Raw genomic sequence first — 26,926 nt, 5'->3', positions numbered from 1 at the left:
AAGTATAATGTGCATGAATTTGCCACACTATTGAAATACATTATAAAGCTTTAAAAAGTATTCCAGGTTACTAGAGGATGTATTTGAAAATCCAAATGCAGAGGCCAGACTATATATGTGTATACATATTCTGCAAATATATGTATGCATATGTATTTGTTATATCAGTAAAGATATTGTTGCAAACTAGTGTAGGTAAAGAAAGGAGGATTTTTTTAAAAGTTAGGATAATTTGGTAACAATTGGGGAGGGAAGATGGCTCTTAATTTAGCATCAGAAAACAACACAAATTCTAGATGAATAAAAGGTTAATTATAAACACAAAACCACAAAAATATAAGAAAATATAGAAGATGAGAGGACTTCCTAAGGATAAAAGAAAGTAAGAAACCTCAAAATAAAATCAATACAATTGACTACATAAAATGAAGAACCTCTGCACTTAAAAAAAAAGAAATGTCAAAACAAAAATCAAAGGGAAATAGACAAATTGAGAGAAATATTTCCATAATGATGCTAAAACAATATCTAAATACATAAATGTTCTTATAAAATAAAAAGATAGAAGTGGGCAAATGACAGAATTATTCAATCTACAAAGGAAAACAAAATAAGCTAGTTTGAAAATATGACTAGTCTCACCAATGAATAAATACACAAAAACATCAATTTCTATAGCCTATCATTTCCCCACATTGGACTGGCATAGGTTATGTTTGTCTAGTAATAGTCCATGTTGAAAAAGTTATGATGAATTGGACACTCTCAATGGTAAAATATTTCTGGGATAATTTGATGATTTATAACAAGAGTTTAATCCTGTTAGGAATCTATCCGAAGAAACAGTCATGGATAGACAAAGCTTTTATATTCAAGGATGCTTATCTCTATGCTGACCACTGAAGTAAAACAACTTAAATGCCCAACAATAAAGTTTCAGTAAAACAGCATATGACCTACTCACATAACGAAATATTATGTAGTCATAAATATGTCGTGAAAAAATATTTAATGACCAAAGAAGCCTAAAACATACTCTTAACAGCTTGGTTGAGATGGAATTCACATGTGAACAATTCTTCCATTTAAAATCTACAAGTCAATGGTTTTTGTTTTTTTAGCACATCCACAGACTTGCACAACAATCAATTGTTGTTCAGGAAACCCTGAACCCATTAGGAGTCACTCTCATTCCTTCTGCTTAACCCCCAATGCTAGACAACCACAAGTCTTTCTGTCTGTATAGGTTTACCAATTCTAAGCATTTCGTTTCAATGGGATTATATATTATGTCATCTTTTACAACTGGCATATTTCACTTAGCATAATGTTTTCAAGATCCATCTATGTTACAGCATATATCATTACTTGTTATCACTGCATAATATTCCGTTGTATGGATATGCCACATCTAATTTATCCATCCATCTGTTAATGGATAGTTGAATTGTTTCCACATCTTAGCTATTGATATTGTGAATATTTATATTAACATTTGAGTATAGGTCTCTGCATGGGTGTGAGTTTTTATTTCTCTAGGATATATACTTAGGAGTAGAATTATTAGATCATATTGTAACTCTTTGCTTAATTAGTTGAGGAACTGACAATCTTTTTTAACTTAGTAGCACAAATGTACATTCACAGCAGCAATATATAAGACCTCATTCCTGGTTTTTTAAAATATTATTATTTGTGCTTTTTATTATAACGATTGACGTGGGTATGAAGCTCATGTGCATTTTCCTGATGGTTAATGAAAATGAAGATCTTTCATGAGTTTTTTTTGCCACTTGTATATCCTCTTTGGAGACCCTCTGCCCATGTTTAAATTGATTTACTAATCTTTATATTGTGCCATAGGAGTTCTTTATGCATTCTGGGTATGAGTACTTTATCAGATATATGATTTGCAAGTATTTTTTCCCATTTCTGTGTATTGTGAAATCTTTTTTTAAATTATACCATTTATAGCACATAAGTTTTAACTTCAGGGAAGTCAAATTGATCTGGGTTTATTTTTTGTTTGTTTGTTTGGGTTTTTTTTTGGTTATTATTGTTTGTTTGTGCTTTGGGTGTTGTATCCAAGAAGAAGGCACTGACTAACTCAAGGTCATGAAAAATTACTCCTGTTTTCTTCAGAGAGTTTTGTGATTTAGCTCTTACTTTTAGATTCATGATTCATGTTGAGTTAAGTTTTATAAAAGGGAGGTGTCTAACTTCTTTTTTTTTGCATGTAGATATCTAGTTGTCCCAGTACCATTTGTTAGAAAGACTCTTCTCATTGAATTATCTTGACATTCTTGTCGAACATTAACTGACCATAAGGGTGAGGGTTTATTTTGGCTTATTAATTTTATTCTGATCAATGTCTATATGTCTATCTTTATGGTAATACCAAATTCTCTTGATTATGTAACTTTATCGTAGGCTTTGAAATCAGAAAGAGTTAAGTCCTCCAAATCTGTTCTTTTTAAATTTGGTTTTAGCCATTTGGATTTTAGCCATTTTCACATGAATTTTAGAGCCAACATGTTAATTTCTACAACAAAAAATGTCAGTTGATGTTCTGATAGGTTTTACATCGAGTCTCTAGATAGCTTGAAGAATATAGCCATCTCAGCAATATTAAGTCTCCTGATCCATAAACATGGGATATCTTTCCATTTATTTAAGTCTCCTTTCATTTTCTTCAAAAATATTTTGCAGTTTACAGAGTACAAGTCTTGCACTTATTTTGTTAATTTTATTACAAAGTATTTTATTCTTCTTGACATTATTATAAATGAAATTGTTTCTTAATTTAATTTTCAAAATGCTTATTGCTGGTGTTTGGGATTATAATTGATTTTTGTAAGTTGATCTCATATCCTGCAACTTTGCTGAAATCGTTTATTTGTTCTCATAGTCATTTTTATTCCTTAGGATTTTCTATGTACAAGATTAAGTCACCTGTACATAGAATTTGACTTCTATGTGAAATGTATTAATATTATCAATGTGTTAATATTATTTCAATTTATAAAGTACTTAGAGGAAATAAGCCAAAATGACATTATTGAATTCCATGAGTGTTGACACAGTTTTTTGTGGTTTTTAGTAAACTTTTCAAAATTTTACAAATTGACTCTAATAACATGTCACTTTTAAGATGTGCTATAAAAATGTATAGTATCTATGTATTTTTTGAGCACCTACTACATGCTATGACTTAGAAGTTGTGAAGTATCCTAAAGATGCAGAAGATAAGTCCTTTCTCCCAAGGACATGCCAAGACACTTAGAAAACAGTATCAGATAAAAAAGTGCAAGGGTGAAAAGAATTCATGCCAAATATAGTCTTCTCAGAGTTGATACCACGGATCCACAGATCATCAGGTGGGCCTCAAGCAGAAGGTGGGTCTCACAGAATGGCCAGGTGGATACAGAAGAGGTAGGGAAGAATCAAATTAGACAGAGGTGCCAACCTGGTAGAAAGAGGGTCATTATGGAGGTAGGTGCAGTGAGGTGACCAACTGGACACATCTAGTCAGGACCAGGGACCATTGGAGCCAAGGAGAGGACTCTGCATATAAATTTGCCTCCACTGTGGTCCATGATAGGATGAGGAGCTGACATGAAAAAAAATTCCAATTGAAAAAGGTATGTCAAGCACTTAAGACAGAGTCAATGGGTGGAAGAGCACTGGATGAGAAGGGGGCTAGCAGAATAGGTTTTGACCAGGTGGCTGCAGTGGGGTGGATGTGACATAGTTGTGTCTTTGAGCAGGTTCTAACACCTTGATAGACCTTAGTATTCTCTGTAAAATCAAGAATGTCTCTGTGAAGAATGTTTTTGGCCACAGGTAATCAAATACTTGACAAGCAGTGGCTTAAGCAGTAAAGATACTAATTATCTCACATAATGAAAATCCTACAGGTAGGTAACACTGGATTTGGAGCAGCTGACCGATGACATCATCATTCAAAGGTTCTAGTGTCTTTCATTTTTTGCTCTAGTGTCTGCTGAAGTTCTAACAGCCACCTCTGTGCTCAAGACAGGGGACAAGCAGAAGGTGGGGTGACAGCCTGGCCTCATTGCACAGTGTACTGGAAAAGTAAAGCTTCTTCAGAGTCTTCTAGGACACGCTTTATATTACATGCCCTGTACCCAAATGTAGTAGTGTTTGGGAAACTGGTAAACAGAATTGCCCCATGACTGATTAGGACCAATCTTGCTCCATTCCCTGAGCAAATTGCTGCCCTGAATGCAATAGAATGCTTTCAGCAGGGATGAGGGAACAAAAATTTGGAAGATAATCAACTGTATGTGATGCAGGAAGAGAACAAGTTCTCTCCTGATGCCCACAGTCTGTGGGAGACTCTCATCCCCCCCATACTGCTCCTACTCACCTCCTCCAGCTCATCAGCTCCCCTCAACACTAGCTACCACTGCACCTTCCTTCCACATGTGGCCTGTGCAGAAAACAGCTACTCTCTCTGACTTTGTCTCTCTGTTTGGTGAACTTAAAGTCAACCCAGTCAAACAACCTTTTCCCATCAACATCAGTCAAACTAATTTCCTAATGTGACTAGTATTTTGATTTGTCAAGACCTGACAAGTTGTGACGAACCTACATTAGTAAAGACAAGCTCTGTGTGCTCCTTGCCTTGTATCCTGCTCTGCACCAAATGTACATCTGATATTTATTAATTTTCCGTCCTGAAAATTTTCCTTGGAGTCTAGCTGCTGAATAGGTGACTCCTGCAGGTGTAAGGTGCAGGTTGGCCTTACTCTCCTTCTTCCTACAGCCCCTCCTTCTGCATGACAGTCATCACAGACTCCATGTGAATTCAGCCTTGGGGCCTGAAAGGTGACATTACTCAGGCTTCCAAGTGCCCCATACAAATCCTGTTCAGGGCCCCCATCATTGTAACCATAATGGAGAGACAAGGTTGATGACTGTCACGAGCAGCTGTCCATGTGACCAGGAGCCACCCCTGGTCCAGACTTCAGAGGTCCATACATTAAAGTTTACCATCTGCATCCATGAGGCTGGGCTGTGGCCATATATAAGCCATCCAGGCTCCCAGAGAGAGGATTTCTCACCAAGCTTCTTCCTTACAAACCACCCGAGTCTGCCCTTCCATCCCCAAATGCCATCACCCTTAGTTCTGTGCCATTTTACTCAAGTTGTTTCTACTATCCCTGACTTCACCCTCAGGATGACATAGCTTCACCCTCATGATGATATAGCTCAATATCCTATACCACTTGTACTGCTTTTTCTGTTTCCTTCTAACACCGGTATAGTAGTATCTTCATATATTTTAATGGGCTGTCAATTCTTGCTTAAATACATTTTTAAAAAAATAAAATGTTAGACCGGTACCCTCATGGAAAACAAACATTATCTTCCCTGAATAGAAAGTCACCATAAAAATAAATGCAATGCAAACAAAACACTGACAACTCGATGCGGCATGAGGCGCAATATTTGGGCAGAGTGGGTGACAGAGCTGCAGTGTTAAGAAGATGGAAGGAGATGTCAGTCCTGACAGCACAGGGAGCAGCGGCCTCCAACAGTGAGGACATGAGAAAGTCTGAGGCTCAGCTAGGTCAGAGGGGTTGGGATCCGAATTTGGTCCAACCAAGAGATACCAAGAGAAGGATCAGAACAAAGCTCATAGTCTAGTGTCTTCAACGTTCCCCCTCATTGGAGCTCTGTTCTAATGTATCAGAAGCCTTGTGATGGTGGGTGCCTCAGTCTTTAATATTCTTAGTATTCTGGGAAGTTGGGGGAGGGTCATGGGACATTTTGAACTCCCACAGAAAGAACTACCTGTCCTTGTTCACTTTGGAGCCAATGACAGGATGCTAAATCCAAAAGCAGTGGTGAAGGAATGTATGAACACAACATTATGCTGCTCCCAGGAGCTGGCTGGGCCCATGCATTTGGGCACATGGCAAGCCCCATGGTTTTCCCAAGACCAAGAGAGGTGGGGGAGGCCAGGGACAGGCAGAGAGGGCAGGTGGTGAAGTTTTCCACAAAAGTAATAAAAGACAGGAAATAAAGGTTTATTAAATGGTGAAACATGTCATAATGAAAATAAGTCAGAGAGAACTGAACAATAATATTACAAATCATGCAGGAGCCTTCAGTTAAGATAGAAATGACTGAAATCAAAGAAAGAGCTTCAGAACTGTCATATTTTGCTCTCATGAGTCCTTCAAGGCAGGGTGGCTTTGAATGCCCAGGGATATGGGCCAGAGAGTTTCTGAGAAGCTCTCACGATTGAGGCCTGCAGGACGGAAGCAGGAAGCAATATCTTGAAGCACTGAGGGCCTGAAGTCATGAGGTTTTGCAGCCAGGCATAGATTTGACCTCTGGCTTTGGCATTTAGTAGCTGTGCAACCTTGGGAAAGTTACATAATCTCTCTGAACCTCATCAGTAAAATAAACCCCATTTCAGTAAAATAAACCCCATTGCAAAGCCTCAGTAAAAATGTATATGTAAAACACCAATTATTAGTCTCACTTACCTGGGATTTGTCTGACAAGGTGGTACTAAACTGGTCCTATTTTCTCAGTAAGCCAACGAAAGAGCAAATGAAGAGAAACCAGAAGCAATTTGTTCTGTGACAAAGCAAAAAAAAAAAAAAAGCAAAAACCAGGGAAAAAAATCCACCTCTGGTTCTAAGAGGACAAAGGTGCATTTCAGGGGCCCTACACCTGGCATCAAAGATGCCCTCATGAGTTTAAAAAAAAAAGCCTTTCAGGAGTGGTCAAGATTTGAGTGGGTATGGTGTCTTTAAAACATCACTCTTGGTTAAGAGTGGGGAAAAGACAAGAAATTAAAGTGTTTGTGTTTAGGAAGAAAGAATAGCTAGTTTTATAATGTGCCATTTGGAAAATCAAATCTATATAAAGAAAGAAATCTGTGAGCTGAGGCTAGAATGAGGTTTCTCAGCGACAGCTTCATTTGTAAGTTTTGTGCGGCTCTTGAAGGTCACTCATTCCAGAGACTTCATCCCACTTCGCAAACAGAAGACGAATCTGCAGTCCCTTCGCTGGAGCAGGTTATACAAGGAAACAATAAATGTGAGAGGCAGCAGCCCTCCTTAAGAGGTCTAAATTGAATTGCATTGACTTTTTACAAAGCCACAAATTGCTTATCTTATTCAAGTGCCTGAGTGTTTGCTTTTTGATGAGCTCGGTACAAAGATACCTTGAAGTTTGACAATGGCGTGAGTCGTCCAATTTGAACTGTCAGTACCACATGGGGCTGGGGTAAAGCTGAGGGGCACAGACCTCCCGAGTTTAGCTTGATTTTCTGCTTATCAAGACCAAAGGAAGTCAAGGGGGGATCATTCTCAACCATCATCATCCAAAAAGAGCCATTTCCCTGAGGATGGGTCCATTCCACCAGCAATACACATCCACATCCTAGCTCGTTTGTGAGGGTCCAATAAAATGACAGATTTAAAAATCAAGCACTGTCCAGATTTAGAGAGTCAAGAAAGAGGGAAGAAATAAAGAGAGAGAGGAACAGCAATTCCAGTCAATGGTCATCATCCTGGCTGCAGAGAAGAATCATCTTCATTGCTCTTGGAAGCTTCCGGCCACTCTCCTGCCAGCTAAATCAGAATCTTGGGCAGTGGGTGAGGATGGTGCTCCAGAAATCCTAATTTTTATGCCCACTTCAGCATGATTCTAATAAGAAGATTGCATTTCAGAGCACTGGGCTATTAAAAAAGGGAGTAAAAAGAGGCCATGCTTTGTCCTATTTAAAGAAGGCTGCATGCCTGGGTTTTATTATGATGATTGCATATCATGTTGGGGTGGGCATGCCATCCCCCCACAGGCGAAATGGTAGAAACCAGGGTGTCAAAGAAGAGCCAGGGTTGGAAAGAGCTTCTGAGAAATTGGGGACACTTTTGACTTGTTTTGGGGGGCTCCAAGATGCCTAGGGAGGCCCCCATGGGTGAGGGGTTTAGATGGCATCTGGCACACAAGACTGGCTCTTACTCGGCATCCTGCAAGTTGATGAGTTCCTCCTGCACTGTGGGCACACAACGAGCCAATGTACTCCATTTCTGAGTCCTCCACTGAGTTAGTGCCTGCACCTCCTCCTTCCTGCAAGAAGCCGTGACATTACCTGGGTTCCTCCACATTCAATCCATGTGCCCCTGGGTCTGGAATCATCCTGTACCTGCTCCTTTGAAGGTCTCTGCCTATCTTAATTTCCTTCTGGGCATTCTTTAGACCTCAAAGAGAGACATGGAGAATGGGTTGTGAAAAATCCACCTTGTGGAGGTATTTAAACTACATAATCTGCTTTGCTCCAAGAGAATGCATTTAGTGGTGAAATGAGCCCATCTTCATAGGATGAGTAACTTTCCTCCATATTCTCCCCTTCTCTCACAACATATGCCAGGATTTGGCTTATAAATCCCTCCATGAAGGATACTTGTAACATACTTAAAAACTTCTTTTAGGATTTTGCCTAAATTTTTAAATCTTTCATGGTGGACTCCCAGGCAATGTACTAGAAATGTTATAGAGCAGCCCCGATATTAAACGGGTTCCTGGCTGTGGGTCCTCACCCGCGCGCTTTAAAGAGACTTATGAATACTCTACTACAGACACATGCAAAAGGGTTAATAAAAGGTTTATTTACAAGAGGAAAGGAAATAAGGAAAATGTACAACTCAGGGAGAAAATAGGGAAATAAAGTCTTTAATGCGTCCTACCCGATCCGACGACCTGGAAACCCAAAGTCACTCTCAGAGCTGGCCGGACGCTCCGAGCTGGCCGAGAGCCCAAAAATGGAGAGCCCCCCAAAGCCCACGTGTCTGCCTTTTGTATCCACCTGGCTGCTTAACCCCACCCTCAGGTCCCAGCCACCTTCCCTTTGGTGGTGATGGGATTTGGAGTTCCCAGTGTCTTTGGCTTTGACCTGGGGTGGGGGTGGAGTCCACAAAGCCTGTATGGAATTTGCTTTGGGACCGCCTTTTCCCCTTAACAGAAATACTTTGTACTAAGAGTTATAAAGGAATTGCTCTTTAAATAAATAGCAGGGCCTCCCTGGTGGTGCAAGGGGTTAAGATGTAACCTATGAAGCTATCTGCAGCCACTGCAGCATGAGTTCGATCCCTGGCCAGGAAGGTGACCCACATGACACAGCAGACCTCTCCTATCTCACCCACTGCTCCCCTCAGCAGTGTGTTTCAGTCAGTCTGCCTGTTCTGTTCCCCACTCTGTCTCTGGTGAATCCTCTCACCTCCCACACCTTTGGCCTGTACCCCAGTTCTTGTATGCATAAATAAATAAATCTTAAAAAATAAATAAGTAACAGAGTATTTCATATTTTAAGGTGATAACTCAGTAAGGAGCTAGATCATAAGCCTGATGTGTCTGACACTTTCTGAAATTTTTCCGCCTCAGAGGAGGAAGCAAAAGTTTTTCTAATTGGTCTTGTCTTGTAATCACATATAAAATATACTAATAATCATTATTATTAGTGCAGTGTTTTGAGTGCCCAAAGCACCGCAATATCATTGTTTTTCATAAATAGGAATGATTCGTCCCATTTTACAGTGGAAGATACTGAGCCTCAGAGAGATTATATATCCTGCCCAAGCACACCCGCTGGTAAGTGGCTGAGTTCTTATTGGAGGTCAGACCCGTATAAGCCCACATTTTGTGTCAGGGAGATGCAATTTCTAAGGGCAGCACCAGAGTGCCAGGGTTACAGCAGACCTGGCACAAGGGGGAACAATACCTACCCATGGGATCCCTATGCTCCCACTCATTGAAAAGTACTTATTGCAACTCACATATTGTAATATGTACCATCACCAAGTCAGACGGACAGACAGACCTGCTGCTCCTGCCTTCGTGGTGCTTATGGTTAGGGCACCACTAGTGTCAGGGACGTGACACACCAACAGCAAAGCCTCAGTAGCAGGCGTGTGTTCCAAAGTTCATCCCAGCGCCTTCGCATGCTTACTGCCAGGCCCCAGAACCTGACTGTGAAAGAGATGTATCATTTCATAAAAATCACACAGGCTGTATGTAATATTGGTGATTTTTGTTGCCTCTCCCTGGGCTGAGTGTTTGTTACAAATGCTGAGGGCCTTAGTGCTTCAGGCAGGAATACATCTGCCAGGGCACTGAGTGGAGAGACTTCCTTGGGCACAGATTTGATTTGGAACTTGATGGCATTGAGATGGAAGGAAGGATGGATGGAAGGGTGGGTGGGTGGATGGATGATAGGTAAATAAAAGATATACGATAGTTCAGCAACATGCCAACCAGGCCAATCTCCCAGCTCAGGGTGCTCTTTCTCATCCTGGATCTTTGCACGGATTGCCTTCTTAGCTTGTGTCCCTTCTGCAGCCTCAAGGCCCGCCTGCCTTCCACAGCCTAGGTTACTCCCACGTGTCCCAGTCTGGGACTATTTCAGACCTTGTGTGGCAAGGTGAGAAGGGCCCTTCCCTGTAACAGGCTGAGTACCTGTCTCTGTTCCAGCCCTTGCAACTTTGCTGGAGATAATCAGAGGATAAGCCTGCCTCATCTGCCAGGGCCCCTGAGGGCAGGGTTGTGGTCTATTGCCCACTCTGTCCCTCATCTCCAGCACAGCCAGTGTTGATTAAGTGAAATGGCTATGCTGTATCTGTGCCCATGAGCCCATGTTTGGGAAGACAGATGCCAGGGTGGGTTTCTACCTGGGAGCCCTCCCTGGAGGCCTACACCATGCCTGAGGGGCTCTGAGGAGCTGTTTTATGCTGTCAGGTGAGAATTTGTCGGGAAAGAGCCTTGTGGGGTGATTGTGGAGGACCTGAGTGATTGCACGGTGGGCCCCAGGTGCAGCGCCAGTGGGGAGGCCGACACAATGAGCAGTCCACACCCCTCTCCTGTTAGTGCTAACAAAGACAAATCGGAGGCAGCCGCTGGAGTGCTTTGCCTGTTAAGTGTTAAGTAGCAGACTGATTGCCTCGGAGTTGACAAGTGACAAGGAGTGAGGAGGCAGGTGCTTTCAACAGCCCCCCTGGGGGCTAACAGGGACCAGGCTCTGTTTAGGCAGGGGGTGTCTCTGACTAAGGGGCCTTGGCCTCCCAGAGCACGAGACTCCGGGCTGGCCCTTCATCCAGGCCCTCTTATCTTGGTTCCTTTCTTGAGAAAAACCGGAGCCCCTCAACTCTGTGAACTGCTCTGAGGCTTTTCCCAAAGCCTCAGCTCTCATCCTCAGGACTGCCACAGTGGAAGCCCCCAGGTGCAAATTAAAATTGTCATGAGAGGGTTGAGAATGCAGCATTCTGGATGGTAAATGGAAGTCCTGGAGCTGGGCCTGGGGGCAGCTGAGTTGCCCCCCAGGGTGACCCTTTCACAGCTGCAGCTCTTCAGTTTTCCAGTTCCTTCAGCCCCAGCTGGAGTCCCACAGCCAATGACAGATCTATATTAGCCCTTTCACTTGACTTTGCCAGTAATATCTTTAACAACAGAATCGTTCTGAATGAAATCGGACCTGAAGCCTATTACATGTGAAATAGATATGATTGACAAAAGGAAGAGGACCGGAGTCCCACAACATGTGTTGTGATCCGGCAGCTGTTTTAACAGTTCATCCATATGAGTTTTGCCTCTCCTGCAGGCTTTGGGGGGCATCCAGGTATTTGGGGAACACAGGGCGCCACTCCAGCAGAACCAGGTGAAAGTGAATCACCTGACTGATGGAGAGTTCTAGGTTCAAACAGGCTACTGTCAGAGAGGTTGCTGGCATTCTCCAGCAGCTTCCCACCCTGCACACTTTCTTTTGGAAGTTTAAATAAATGTATGCAGCCCAGCAGGACAATGTGTTCATGAACAATTCAAAAATTAACAAGGGGCCTGCATGAAACTTGGTTCCTGAGCTTTAGCCCACTATCTACCTTGAGTATCTGTACTGGAGTCTGTGCATGCCTGCACGGGGCGTGGGTAATCCTGGGGCTCCCTGTAGCTGCTGTGGACAGCAAAATACCCTGCTCATGTCAATCTCTCTACCCTTCCGGAAATGAAAAGAATTTCATTCATGTAAAGCACTGATCTCAGTCAGTGACTGGGAAAAAAATCATTAAGTGCTATATAAATTTAGTAATAATTAGTCATTTGTAAGTATTTGTAATAATTTGAGGTAAATCCTACTGTTATAGGGCAACCCCGATATTAAACGGGTTCCTGGCTGTGGGTCCTCACCCGCGCGCTTTAAAGGGACTTATGAATACTCTACTACAGACACACGCAAAAGGGTTAATAAAAGGTTTATTTACAAGAGAAAAAGAAATAAGGAAAATGTACAACTCAGGGAGAAAATAGGGAAATAAAGTCTTTAATGCGTCCTACCCGATCCGAGGACCTGGAAACCCAAAGTCACTCTCAGAGCTGGCCTGACGCTGCGAGCTGGCTGAGAGCCCAAAAATGGAGAGAGAGCCCCCAAAGCCCACGTGTCTGCCTTTTGTATCCACCTGGCTGCTTAACCCCACCCTCAGGTCCCAGCCACCTTCCCTTTGGTGGTGATGGGATTTGGAGTTCCCAGTGTCTTTGGCTTTGACCTGGGGTGGGGGTGGAGTCCACAAAGCCTGTATGGAATTTGCTTTGGGACATCCTTTTCCCCCTAACACTACTACCCATACAAATCCTCCCCTACTTTCTTTTCAAGCCACAGCTCCTCCAGGAAGCCCTCCAAGCAGCATCATCCTTTCTGAAGCTGGCCTTCCTCCCTCTTTCCATTGGTTGATTCTCATCCACCCCTGTGTCTCTGAGGGTGGCCCCCTGTCCTATGTATTCTGTCTATATGTCCCACTCAGCTTAGGGGAGGGCAGAGCTGGCAGGAGAGATGGATGCACTAAAGACTAATAGATTGTTCCTAAGATATCTATATGAGATCACTTTCTTGGTTTTTCCCCTCATAGCTTAGGGGAAGAGAAGGACAATATCCTCTTGTGAATACACATTGACTGATCCAGGAGAAGGAGAAGGAGAGGATAGCAACTAAGACTTGTCCTGTCCAGTCCATTATACCAAGCAGGAATTGTACAATAGCCCCTGCTGAGGGGAGATGGCTATGCCCAGTCCTGAAGGGATGGGAACGCAAGGAGCACATTGGTGAAGGGGCACAAGCTCAAGGGAAATACTTTGCATGTGTCCCTCTGAAAGATTGACTAGATTGGGGTCTCTCCCCTGTGCCAGTAGAACCCCAAAATAGAATGAAGCATTTAATGGACAACAGGCTTGGGAATAAAAATAGGATTTTAACCCTGCACACCCTATATGTTCATGAAGTATCTGTTCAAGCATTTTTCCACTTTTATTGAAATGATCCTGTTTTTATTCTTGATGCATATGAGTTATTTATATATTCTAGATACATTGGTCATACGCATAGTGATTGTTGTTCTCCCAGTCTATAGGTTGCTCTGTATTCTCTTCACAGTATATTTCAATGTGCAGAAATGATTGATTTTAACAAAATCTATTTTATCAACTTTTTGTCCTTTGTGGGCAGTACTTCATGTGTCCCCTCTAAGATATCTCTGCCTCCTCTCAGGTGTCAAAGTTTTTTCTTTTTAAGTTTCTATTCCCCTAGAAACATTCAAACATTAACTTTGATTTGTCCTCCAAACTGATGTGTCAGTCTACGATCCGCTTCAATTTACTTTTTGTATGTGGTGTGAGAAGCAGGGGTCAAGGTTAAATTTTTCCCCTATACTTCATATTGTTTTCTCTGTGGCATTATTTGTCCAAAAGACTTCCTTTTTGCACATTGAATTACTTTTGTGTCTTAAAGAAAATTGATTTGGATAGGTGGGTCTGATTATGGATTCTCTTTTCTGTCCCATTGATTTTTCCTTTTTAAAATATATGCTAATGCCAATACTACCTTATCTTAATAATGCAGATTTTTAGTAAGTCTTGAAATCAATTAATATAAGATCTCCAATTTTGTCCTTCAGTTTTCCTTCCCCCCACTTTTTTTTTTAAAGATTTATTTATGCATACAAGAGCTGGGGTACAGGCCCAAAGGTGTGGGGGTGAGAGGATTCACCAGAGACAGAGTGGGGAACAGAACAGGCAGACTGACTGAAACACACTGCTGAGGGGAGCAGCGGGTGAGACAAGAGACGTCTGCTGCACCATGTGGGTAGCTCCTGGGCTGGGGATGGAATTTGTGCTGCAGTGGCTGTGAATAGCCCCATAGTTTGCATCTTAACCCCTTGTGCCACCCAGGGAGGGCCCTAGGTAATATTTTTTAAAACAGATTGCACTTGCTTGATAGATATAGGGCTATTAAAGACTTTAATTTGTCTTTTTCAAACAATCTGTCATTTTAATCTGTTGTTGATTTTATTGACATAAAGTTGCTAATGATATTTTCTTCTCCTTTTAATGTCTGTAAGATCTAAATGATATCTTTTTGATTTCTGATTTTGGCAACTTGTATTTTCTCCTTTTTCTTGATTGGCCTCTCTGAAAGTTTATGGATTTTATTAATCTTTAAAAAGAAAAATTTTGCCTTTATTAATATTTTCTCATTCCTTGTTTTGTATTTCATTGTTTTCTGCTCTTATATTTATTTACTTTCTTTTATGTCTTTTTTTTCTTCTTAATGTAGAAAATTTACTCTTGACTACATTTTTTCTCCTTTCCTAACATAAATACTTAAAGGTTTAAAATTCCCTCTAAGTATTTTGTTAGCTATATCCCACACATTTTGAAATGGGGTGTTCTTTGTTATCATTCCATCTGAAACATTTTCTAATTTATCTTGTGATTTCCTCTTTCACCCATGGACCATTTTAAAATATGCTGTTTAATTCTCAAATACTTGGAATATTTCTACATGTCTTACTTTTAATGATTTCAAATCTAATTTCTGTTCAGTATGAGAAAATACACACATTTGCAGTGTTCTGAAATTTTTCAAAACTCATCATAAGGCCAATATGAGGTCTATTTTGATCAGTATGTCCAATGCATGTGAAAAGAATGTTTATTTTGCAATTATTGGGGGAGTACTCTGTAAATGTCAATTAGGCTATTAATAGCTAGTGTTTTTCAAAATTTATATCATTGCTGATTCACTTGTCTATACATTCTATCAATTACTGAAGGGAGAGTGTTAAAATCGCCTACTGTTTTTAATTCAAATTATGGTTTGAATACTTTTCCTTGTACTTCAATCAGTTTTTGCTTAATATATATTAAAGCTCTGTAACTAAATGCAGACACAATGCAGGCACACTTTGGTTTTAATGATTAGAAAAGTCTTTTTTATCCCTAAAAATCCTTATCTTGTAATTTAGTTTGACATCAGAATAGCTACTTTCTTATGTTTGTCATAGCCATTGTCTATTTTTACTTTCAATATATCTGGGTCTTTATATTTAAAGTGTAGAGTGTTTTGAAGCATTTGTATAGTTGGGTCTTTTTCTTTTATCTGGTCTAAAAAATCACTGCATTCTCTATTGGAGGTAAAACTATATTTAATATACTTACTCGTATGTGTGGAGTTTAAATCTACTATCTCTCCATTTGTTTTCTGTTTTATCAGGTTTGTCCCTTTACTGCTCCATTCTTGCCTTTTTTATGCTAATCAGATGTTTTAGTATTTCATCTTATTTCCTGCCTTGGATTCTTAGCTATATCTCTTTACATTGTTTAGAGGGATTTATCTAGGCATTACAATATACTTCTATAACTTAAAACAGATTACTATGTCAGGCAAAATGTTTAACTTTTAAGATGTATATTTCCACTTATATCCTATCCTTTATGCTTTTATTATCCATTTGTTACTATAGATGGCATAAATCCCCCAAATTCTGGGAGTCAAGGAAGGGTCCTTAAAGAATATGTGGTGAAATGTAACCTGAAGGTAGGGTAGGACTGAAGCTTAGCTTGGGAAACTAGAACCCTCATTCACTTCAACTTAGTTCTATAAACATTTTGATTTCATTTTACTGATCAAGAATGGGGATTGGGAGGGAACTAAGGCACAGAACAACTTGTTCAGGGCCCCCAAAGGGCCAGACAAGAGACCAGGACCAGGGATATTTCTGCCTCCTTTGAAGCAATGAGTCATTCCTATAGGCAAGGCCTCTCTGATCTCAGCAACTTTACATTCAAGCTTCCCAATTTCATGACAAAAGGTGTCCTTCCTTCTGAAGACAATATTATAACATGATTTTGCCTCATTTTGGAAAGGGTACAGGCCTTGGAGACTGAATAAATGGGTTCACTGTTCTACCAGTTACTAGCTACATGGCCTTGCATACGTTTAAACTTTTCCAGCCCCAGCTTCCTATCTGCAAAGTTGGGGATTAATAATGCCTACTTCCCAGAGTCTTTGTGAGGATTAGACAAAATTACAGGTGTAAAACCATCTGTCACTATGTCAAGCATGTATAAATGCTTAATAAGTGCTCCTTGATGCTTGATAGCAGCAGAATGAGTTGCAGCTAGATTGAAAGAATAGGGGACTTGTATTGTTATGGAACAACCCTGATATTGAACAGGTTGCCTGGCTGTGGGTCCTCACCCGCGAGCTTAAAAGGGACTTATTAACACTCCACTACAGGCACACGCAAAAGGTTAATAAAAGGTTTATTTACAAGGGAAAAGGAAATAAGGAAAATGTACAACTCAGGGAGAAAATAGGGAAATAAAGTCTTTAATGCATCCTACCCGATCCGCCGAACTGGAAACCCAAAGGCACTCTCAGAGCTGGCCTGACGCTGCGAGCTGGCGGGGAGCCAAAATGGGGGACCCCCTCCAAAGCCCACGTGTCTGCCTTATATCAACCTGGCTGCTTAACCCCACCCTCAGGTCCCAGCCACCTTCCCTTTGGTGGTGATGGGATTTGGAGTTCCCAGTGTCTTTGGCTTTGGCCTGGGGTGGGGGTGGAGTCCACAAAGCCTGTATGGAATTAGCTTTAGGACATCCTTTTCCCCCTAACAATACCCACCTTTTACTTTTTGCCACCATTTCCGTGGTGATGAATATCGAATATATGGATGTTGGGATGCAGTCTCAGATGACACCGGGTTCCAGTGTGAAAGAAAACCAGTCCCTCCAGGTATTGTCCATTGTGGAAAGCAAAAGTCCTCCATTCCTGGAAAAACAGTTCATCAGTTCAAGCCAAAAAAAAAAAAAAACATTTGGAGGCATTAGCCAAAACAAGACAGCAAATACATCAAAATCACAGGAAAAAAATCTTAAAATGGTTCAACTGATGTAAAACACAAATTTTCTCAACCTTGATCCCAAACTTTTAACAGCATAGCAAAAGTTTGCAAACTAAATCTACTTTTAAACCATTTTCCCTAATTTTGCATAAAATCACAGGGCAGAATAACTAAACAGCAATTTTAGCTGGCTTTGTTGGAATACTCCATATAGGATCAGAGCGAACTGTTGGCATCCAGTCGATGTAGGCTTCAGGAACAAAGTTGGTCTCATCAGACTCCACCTGGGCTTCCTCTTCTCAAGGGTACCAGGGCTTTTTTGTTGGCCGGGTTGTCCAGTCCTGCCAATGGAGGCAAGCTTCCTCACCTTCTTTGGAGGTCTCTGGAACCCCTACGAACAAAGCAAACAGTGTCTCCTCTTATTGGTTCAGCTCTTTTTCAACTTTCTGGAAGAACTCCACACAAAGCCACACAATCAAACTCATGTCCAATTTTTTTGTTTAAGCAGACAAAATCCCTATGGAAGTTATGCAAAAACAGACTCTGAGATAAGTAGCAAAAAAATTACTACCACTATTTGTATGCTGTGTTGGTATCAAGGGGAGAGAAATTGTGACAAGTTAGCTTTGCTGAAAAAAAAATTGCAACCTTGCTGCAGATCCTGGTCACCAAAACAAGAAAACTTTGTGGATTCAGAACAAAATGCAAAAAAATTACCAGTATTATGTCAAAGCAAACAGTACATATTAGGTGTATTTCGAGGTCTATGCAGTCCTTTGTAGGAAAGTTTTACTCTCAACAGTTCCATCAACAGGAATCTGTTGAGAACTTTTCTCCCTATATTTCCAGAAACAATTTTTGTAGATATTAAGCAATTGAAGTATACAATATTACAAGGCCACAATCACCATTGACAATTTACATACATATCAGGTACTGAGAGGTTTTATACACATTTTAGAAAACCACTGTTAACATTTCTGTACATGCCAAAGTTTTACCATTTTCCCAAGTGACAATGCTTCCCTTCCAGTTTTACTTCATTAGGTAAAAGCCAAATAGAACAAATTCATCTAATGCCTTTCCCAGGAGGAAAGGGAGAAACTTTGTGGAGTGTCTCAGGAGCTCTTCCGAGGTTCCACAAAATTTCCTTGCATCAGCCAAATGACAGGCTACCAAATTTGTACTTGAATTTAGATTTCTGGGAAGCTTTGCCATAAATATCAGAAAAATAACAGAAACAACAATATTCAATCTCTATGAAGGCACCGGCTTAGTTCAGTAGCACAATGTTGACAACCAAACCATAACCTTTAGTTTTTCTCATAACTGGAGACTCTTTTTTTTTTTTCCCCCAACGTCTATGGGCACCATGTATACCAATTTGTCAACCACTGGAGGCCAAAACAGTTAGACACAAGGACATACAGACATACAACATATAGACACAAAGAGCTCTTTAGTTACCATTTATCACGCATGGGATATCTCATACAACTGCAGTTTCACTGATAGGCCAAAGTAACAAACAAACAAAAAAACAAGCAGAGAAAAAAACCTCAAAGTTAAAAACAAAAAGTTAAAAGGAAATAACAAAATCAAGATTGAACGCCTTTCTGTGTAAAAAAAAATATTGGCAGCATATGCATGATCCTAGATGTTATTTCACGTCTCCTAAACTTTGAAAGGAAGAAGATCGGTTAGAGCATGTTAGTTTTTTTCTCAGGGTTTCTTCAGAAAAAAATGAGTCCTTGGGTATCCTGCAACAATAACTGGAAAAGAAGTCAGTAACATTCAAGTTTTTTTCTGTTTCTTAAACAAATATCTCAAGTTCTCAATGGGTTCACAAGACCAGTGGTAATTCGTCTCTGGGTCAGTTCCTTCTGGTGCTTTCTTAACTCTGGAATGATGTACCCAGGGTTTTATGCCTGCAAGTTTCAAAGAAGTATATGTGCTTAGCAAAACGTCATATGGACCAGCCCATTTTTCTGACAGTTGGTTTCGGGCATCTCCACTCTGCCAGGTCTTAAGAAGACCTGATCTCCAGGTCTGAAGGGATGCAGTGGTTGATCAGGAGGCATAGAGATCCTCGAGGTTGCAAAGTTGTGAATTACTGCCAGAACCTCCTGGATGTGTTTCACATATTGTGTGATCCGGCAATCTTGTGCTATATCCGGACTGGCTTTCAGAACTGAGGCCTGGAAAGGTTTTCCAAACACAATCTCAAAGGGGCTTAATTGTAGCCCACTTCTAGGTGCCACTCTTATGCGGAGGAGGGCAAGGGATAGTACTTGGTCCCAATGAAGCTGTGTTTCTTGGCACAGTTTTGCCAAGGTTTTCTTTAAGGCCATGCACTCTTTGCCTTATAACCTACAAGGACAAACTTTAGATAAAAAGGCACTAATGTATCACATTTCCCTCCTCTGCAGGGATGGCCTTCTGCCTGTACTGAGTTAGCTCACCAAAGGGATGGTGGGAGAGTTTGGGCATGACTGAATGGAGAAGAGTGTATCTGACGGTAGATAGAGGGCTGGGGTCACCTTCGAAAGTTCAGAATTTCATAATTCTGTGCTAAGCTCAACTGTGCCAAGCTGCAACTGCTTTCCACCACTCTCCTTGACCTTGCCGGACCTCCAGACCCAAGAGAAGGAAAGAGCAGGAATGGCACATGTTTCCAGTCCTCTTGAGACAGATGTATTTTCAGCTTGCTGCTTCACAGAATGTCTACCTTTTTGGAAACCTCTTCCTGGTTCTCCAGTTCCCCTTCTCCTTGCTGCTTCTCTTCCCAAGTTTTCATTCTTTTCTTTTATTATTTTCTTCATACTTAACTCCATTCCACTGATCCCTTCTTTCTTGTCTTTTCCATCATCTATGTTTTCTTCCTTCCAAATCATGCCCCTCCCCCTCAGCCCCACCCATTCTCTTCCTCACTCTTGTCTTCAGCTTACCCCCCTATGAATGGACCCTCATCATCTCCCCAGTCTCCCCAGTCTCCCTCCCAGCCCCCGTCTCTCTCCCCCACCTTCGCTCCCTCACCCAGTCTTCTCTCATACCCCTTCTAAGTTTAACCTTAACCGTTCTCTTCCACTCAGCTCTCTCTTCTTTGTTTTCTCCCCCCATCCGAGTATGAGAGAGAGAGAGAGAGAGAGAGAGAGAGAGAGAGAGAGAGAGAGAGAGAGAGAGTGGGATGAGGGACATATGCAAGAGAGAACAGGAAGAGGGACATGTGCGAGAAGAGAGACCCAGTGGGGGAAGGGAGTAGAGGGCTAGCCACATATTGTGGGGGATGGTGGTGATGGAAATGGAATACTACTTGGCTGAGGTCTGCCTCCAGGACAAAATGAAAATAAATAGGAACCCCAAGAGAAGAGTGAGGTGTGAGGTGATAAAATGCTGCCAGTCCCTGACTCCCACCTGCCCTGCCTAAGAGAATCTGGGCATCCTGAAGGACTGACGTAGTCTCATGGCAAAGATCTTGAGCTATGAAGCCATTCTGTCAAATCTTGCCTCCCCCATTTACCTGTGAGACTGTGATCACTTCATTGTTGTGCCTTGACTTTATCATGTGTTACAATGGGGGACAAAAGCAATACTTTCACCATAGATTTGTTGTGAGGAATAACTGAATACATGTAAGATTTCTGGCACAGAAATTCCATATAATTGTTAACTATTATTTTTTTCTGATCCAGAAATTAAAAGCCCAAACTTAGCAGCTCTGCTCACCTCCTTCCATTGTCCATGCTGAAGGTGTGGAGCTACACCTTATGACCCAAAAGGCTTTGTCTTTGGAAATGACAGCTTAAACCCAAGAGCTCTCACTGTGTGGCAAGGACTGTGCTGAGTGCATTGCCTGTGTTTTCTCACCTCTCCTGACTACCTGGGAGATAGGTGTTATTATCCTACTGTGCATGAAGAAAACGATGCTTTCAGAGCTGGAGCTGCAGTATAAGCCCATCTTATTTGATTTTCACGTTCTTTCTGTGACACCTGTGTCTCTTAAAATGTTATCCTGTCTCTTGTGTCCTCATCTGACTTCTGACTTCCTAAGTCCTGACATCGGCCACCTGCCCCTACTAGTGACCTGCTTAGCCTAATCAACAACCAAGGTTCTCCAGATAAGGATTATTTATTGTGTGTTCCCTGTTTGATGGTTCTATAGCCTTAGGCCCTATCATCAGGGAATCAGTGTGTTGTGCATGGATGCATGTGGGTTTCTCTCTCAGTCCTCAATAACTTTGGGAGCTAGTTAGAAGTTATGCTGACTATTGCATAGGTGCTCATTAATTCCCTTACTAAATAGATTAATTTCTCTTCTTTAAGTAGCTCTACTGTTGCTAGTCTTGGTTTCCCTCAGCCAATAAAAGGAAACAGAGTTTGAGGAGAAGGAAAATAGTTTGATCTGTCAACAAATTGAGAAGAGCAGCAGACTTGTGTCTGAAAGACCACCATCTTGCTTTTTGACAGAATGTTGGGGTATTTATCCAGAGTTAACAAGGGCCTAAGGAAGGGGGAGGGGTTGGGCAAAGGTCAGTATCTCATTCTTGTGACACAAGGTTTAGGGGATTAGGTTGGGGTCTCCTAGCTTTTGCCTGGTGGTCAGCACTTCAGGTGCTATTTTCTCAGCATATGCTTGTCTTTAAAGTGTGAAAACAAGGCTGGTAAGCCTAGAGAGTAAGTGAAGGAAATGGGAGAGCTAAAAGGGAGAGAAAATGTTTATCTTGTGCGGCAATGGGGCCAAAGCGAGTTCTAGAAGCCTATGGGAAGGCCAATTCTCGGTACAGGTGCTCAAGACAGAAGGCTGCATGCAGGAGCCAGAGCTAAGGGAACGGAGTCGCAGGTTCAGAATGGGCAATGAAGAAGAGAGGCGACATACCCACTGTGGGCAGACAGATCCCATACTTCAGTTAAGTCAGACCAAATTGGAAATAACAAAGAACAAGCAGCCAACAGCACCCCTGAGATGAACTGTGTTTTCTTGCTCATTTCCCACAGCCCTCCATGGGCTCTAGTGGGGCAACCCAACTGTGAGGGATGTTGGAAGCCTTGAGAGATAAAGAGAAAAGAAAGAGCTTCCCCTTTCACCTGAGCATTCATGTCGTCATTTGCATGTCAGCCCACCTGGGCAGCTTGGGTCTAATACCACCTGCAAGCTCAGCTTTGAACCTCAGGATCTGTAATTCCAGCTGACTCAGAGACAGTTCTGAGGGTGACTGGGTGGTTTCAGGCAGCTGGCAGGTGGGTGGCCCACACTTCTCTTTTGCCCTCCCAGGGTCACTCTGCACACCCCTTCTAAAAGAGCTGTGTCATCTCCAGGGCTGTGAAAAATAGAGATTCTATATAAAACCAACTCCACTGAAAACCACACTCCACTAAGTGCCTGTGTGGGTGTCGATGGCCATGGAGAGCATTGGGGTTAAAGTCAGGTCTCCTGATGAAAACACAAAGCAATCCAGAAAAGCATAGGCTGCTGGCTGAGGCCTTGGTATGCCTGCTGAAAGTGGTTCAGTTCTATCCCACTAGACACACACTCTGATCATCCATGTGCCACATTCCTTCAGACCTTATACAATTTTGCAGAGCTTCCCAAAATCCATTGCCCCATGTGACACTCGTTACACCTTGTGAAATAGAGTGAGAAGACTTCATTTTCTCCATGCAGCTGATTGACTAGGAACTTGATGCATTTCCTAAGCTTTCCCTATCATAATATTAATCGTACTCCAATAATCACTAGTTTATTTGTCTAAATTCACTGTTTCCTCCAAGAAGGTAGGGCTCAGACCTGCTGTTTCATTCTTATTTTCCCAGAACTGGGTACAATACTTGGTGTTTAATAATTACATGAGCAAGTGAAGGACATATCTAGGACCGACAAAGAGTTTCTTTAAGAACCGGAACTAGATCCAGGACTCCTGTCCTCCAATCTAACCAGAGTTGTCACCGAATGTTAGAACTAGAAGAGCAATCAAAGGTCATTTAAGCAGTTTCTTTTCCTAAAATGCCCTTCCCCCCCACTTACACAGCACGTGTCTTCCAGGAAATGTGTCTTTCTACACTGTAATAATCTCAAAGATTTAAAAAATACTCATGCCTCGTTTCCTAACTCCAGAGATTATTACTGCTATAGATTGAGTGTGTGTATCCCCCTGAAGTTCATATTGAAGCTCTAAGCCCCAAAATGATGCTACTTGGAAATGGAATCTTTGGGAATAAATTAGGGTTAGATGAGGTCATGAGGGTGGGGTCTTATGATAAGATTAGGGCCCTTATAAGAACAGAAAAGCCAGAAAACTTGTCCCCCTTCCTTTCCCTTCCTTTCTCTCCTCCCCACCTCGATCTCTCTTCCCACGCATCAAGGAAGACCACGTGAGGACATAATCAGGAGGACGACCCTCACCAAGACTGGCCATGCTGCACTTGTATCTCAAACTCCCATTTTCCAGAACTGTAGGAAATAATTGCCTGCTATTAAGATCTACCACTATAATATTCTACTATAGCAGCCTGAGCTGACTGAGTCACTGACTTAATTGGTCTGGAGACACAAGGACAGCCAGGACCAACAACTGTTCTAGAGCAATGTTATGCAAGCAGGGTTCTAGGACCAGCAACCTGGGCGGCATCTGGGCTCCTGTTAGAAATGTGAAATACTGGGCCTCCCTCGTGGTGCAAGGGGTTGAGCACAGCACTATGAAGCTGTCCGCAGCCTCTGCAGCACGAGTTCCATCTCCGGCCAGCCAGGGAGTTACCCACATGGTGCAGCAGACCTCTCTTGTCTCGCCTGCTGCTCCCCTCAGCAGTATATTTCAGTCAGTCTGCCTGTTCTGTTCCTCACTCCGTCTCTGGTGAATCCTCTCACTCCCCCCGCGCCCTGTAACTCTGGCCTGTACCTCAGTTCTTGAAGGTATAAATAAATAAATCTTTAAAAAAAATAAATGTGAAATACTGCCTCAGGACCAACCCAGACCTGCTGAATCAGAATCTGCACGTTTACAAGATCCCCAGGAGATTCTACTGGAGCACAATATATTGGTGCTCTACCCTGGCTGCTGTAGAACCCCATGGAGAGCTCTCTAAATCACCAGCTGCTGGGGGACACACAAGACCAAATAAACCAGACACTCTGAGGAGGGGGTCCAGGCATAGCACCTTTAAAGAGCTCCCAGGTGACTCTCATTTGCAGTCAAGGCTGAGAACCACTGAACAGAATAGCTAATCTGTACCTCGATGGCATTTAATATTTTCTGCATTGCATTGTAATTGTAATTATCTTTGTGTGTGAATTTATTTCCTCCATTGGACCATATGTTCCCTGAGGGCAGAGACAGGTTCATTTAGTTACTTAGGTTACACAACGCGATTAAGCTCCTACTATGTGAAAAGTTTTGGGCTGGGGACTAGGGATACATTTGCTGCCTCTGCTTTTGGAGAGGTGCCATCCTTGTCATCAAGAAGTTCACAATTTAGAAAAAACAGACACACAAATAGGTGATTAAAACACAAGCATCAGGGCCTCCCCTGTGGCGCAGCGGTTGAGCGCTGGGTTGCGAAGCTGCCCGCAGCCTCTGCAGCGCCGGTTCGATCCCCGGCCTATGGGCGAGGGTCCCACATGGCGCACAGACCTCTCCTGCCGTGCCTGTTGCTCCCCTCAGCAGTGTACTTCGTCAGTCTGCCTGCTCTGCTCTCCCCTTTGGTTCTGGTGAATTCTCTCACCCTCCCGCTCTTCTGACTGTACCCAGTGCTTGTATAAATAAATAATCATTTAAAAAAAAAAAAAAACACAAGCATCAGAGTTTATTACAGAGCTATGGAAAGAGGATGGTCGGGCACTGAAGAAGGGACCGGTGACTGTCCTGAGAAAAACAAGGACAACTTTTGGGGAGGCAGCAAGGCAGCTGCACCAGAAGGAAGAGAAAAAAGCCCTCCCAGGCAGGTAAGGGAGGAAATTCCTAAGAAAAGGAACAGCCAATTCGTAACCACAGAGGCACTTGTACAAGATGATGAATATACAAGCTGCTATCCCAGCATTATTTATAATAGCAAAATATTGTCAACATCCTAAATGTCCATCAGGAGAAGACTGCTAAATAAATTATGGTTCATCCTCACAAAGGAATACCAGGCAAACATTAAAACATTGATGAGACTCTTATGAACTAATATGAAATAGTTGAGGATATAGTGATAAGGTGGGGGAAATCAGGTGCAGAACTATTGCCAGTTACATTGCCAGCAACCATTAAAAAATACTTTTATATACACTTAATCTGCCTAAATGCCCCATGAGACATTATCCCACTTTGCAGACAATAAGGAAATGATGTCTCAGAGAAGTAACTTGTCCAATTTCACAATGTAAACTGGCACCGGGGTTCCAACCCCAAGTAGATCTGACCACAGAGCCTGTGACAGTTGGCAGCCCCGACTGGCCAGGGGCGCTGCCTGATTCGACTGTGTGTGGAGTAGATGGAGTCACGGGCATAGGCGCCTGAGGCTGGGGGAATGAGTCAAGAGTCAGAGCCAGGATCCTGAGGGTAGGGCAGGGGGACCAAGCCAAGAGAGAAGGCACAGACTCCCCAGGACCACAGTCCATGGATCTTAATGGTGCTACCTTCTCCAGCTAGAGGGGGCTTGTACCCAAAGGGCACGGTCCTGTGAACAGGGTAACCTGATGTGGCCATAGCCATTGCTACAACGTTTGTGCAAGACAGACGCTGGCAAAGGGGTGCCAATGATCCCATTTCCCTTCCATGCCCCCATCGTGAAAAACCCAAGGGACTTACTGAATGGCAACTCCACTCCCCAGAAACCCTTTGAGCATCTATCTCTGAACTTGGAATTCCCTGCTGAGGGTGAAGAAAAATCAAAGCCCCATCTCTAGTTTCTTTGTCCACCTCAGAGCCCATATCCAGCGATGCCACGCGTCCCGGGCACTCCACACATAGCAGCACCACCAGGAAGCCCCCAGTAAAGATGCCTCACCAGTAGCCAGAGCCATTGTCCTGGAAAGCTGTGAGGCTCCCTGTGAAGAGGCAGTGTGGACTCAGGGGTCACACTCAGAACTCTGGCTCCCCCCTGACATCAGGAGTCTGGGGCCTCTTTGCTGTGGGTAAATGAGATGAGATGGCCTATGTCAGCTTCCCCATTCTGGGGGATCCAGGAGGCAGACAACAAGACAGGATGAGAGGACTGTGGTTTGCTGAGAGCACAGGCATCATCTGAAGGGCATTGCAGGCCCCATTTTTTTTTTTTTGAAGATTTATTTATTTATACAAGAACCAGGGTACAGGCCAGATGTGTGGGAAGGTGAGAGGATTCACCAGAGACAGAGCGGGGAACAGAACAGGCATACTGACGAAATATACTGCTGAGGGGAGCAGCAGGCGAGACAAGAGAGGTCCACCGTGTCATGTGGGACCCTTGCCGGCTGGCCAGGATCGAACCGGCGCTGCAGAGGCTGTGAACAGCTTCACAGCGCTGCGCTCAACAGCTTGTGCCACCAGGGGAGGGCCCCCATTTTTTTTAATGTAGACCCTACTTAGTCCTGGGGTCACCCCTGTGAGATCCTGAGCACTGAACTAGCTGGGGCCCAACGGGCACCCCACAGACAGCTCAGGGACAGAGCTAGCTGGAAGCTGAGATTAGCCCAGCACCTCAGCTCTCCCCAGCAACTCCAGGGTCTCCTGCCAGGCTGGCCTGTGCCTGAGCAGCAAGGCAGG

This window comes from Talpa europaea (assembly GCF_964194135.1).
Source record: "Talpa europaea genome assembly, chromosome: 1".
Lineage (NCBI taxonomy): Eukaryota > Metazoa > Chordata > Mammalia > Eulipotyphla > Talpidae > Talpa > Talpa europaea.
Note: the sequence above shows the minus strand (reverse complement) of the source record.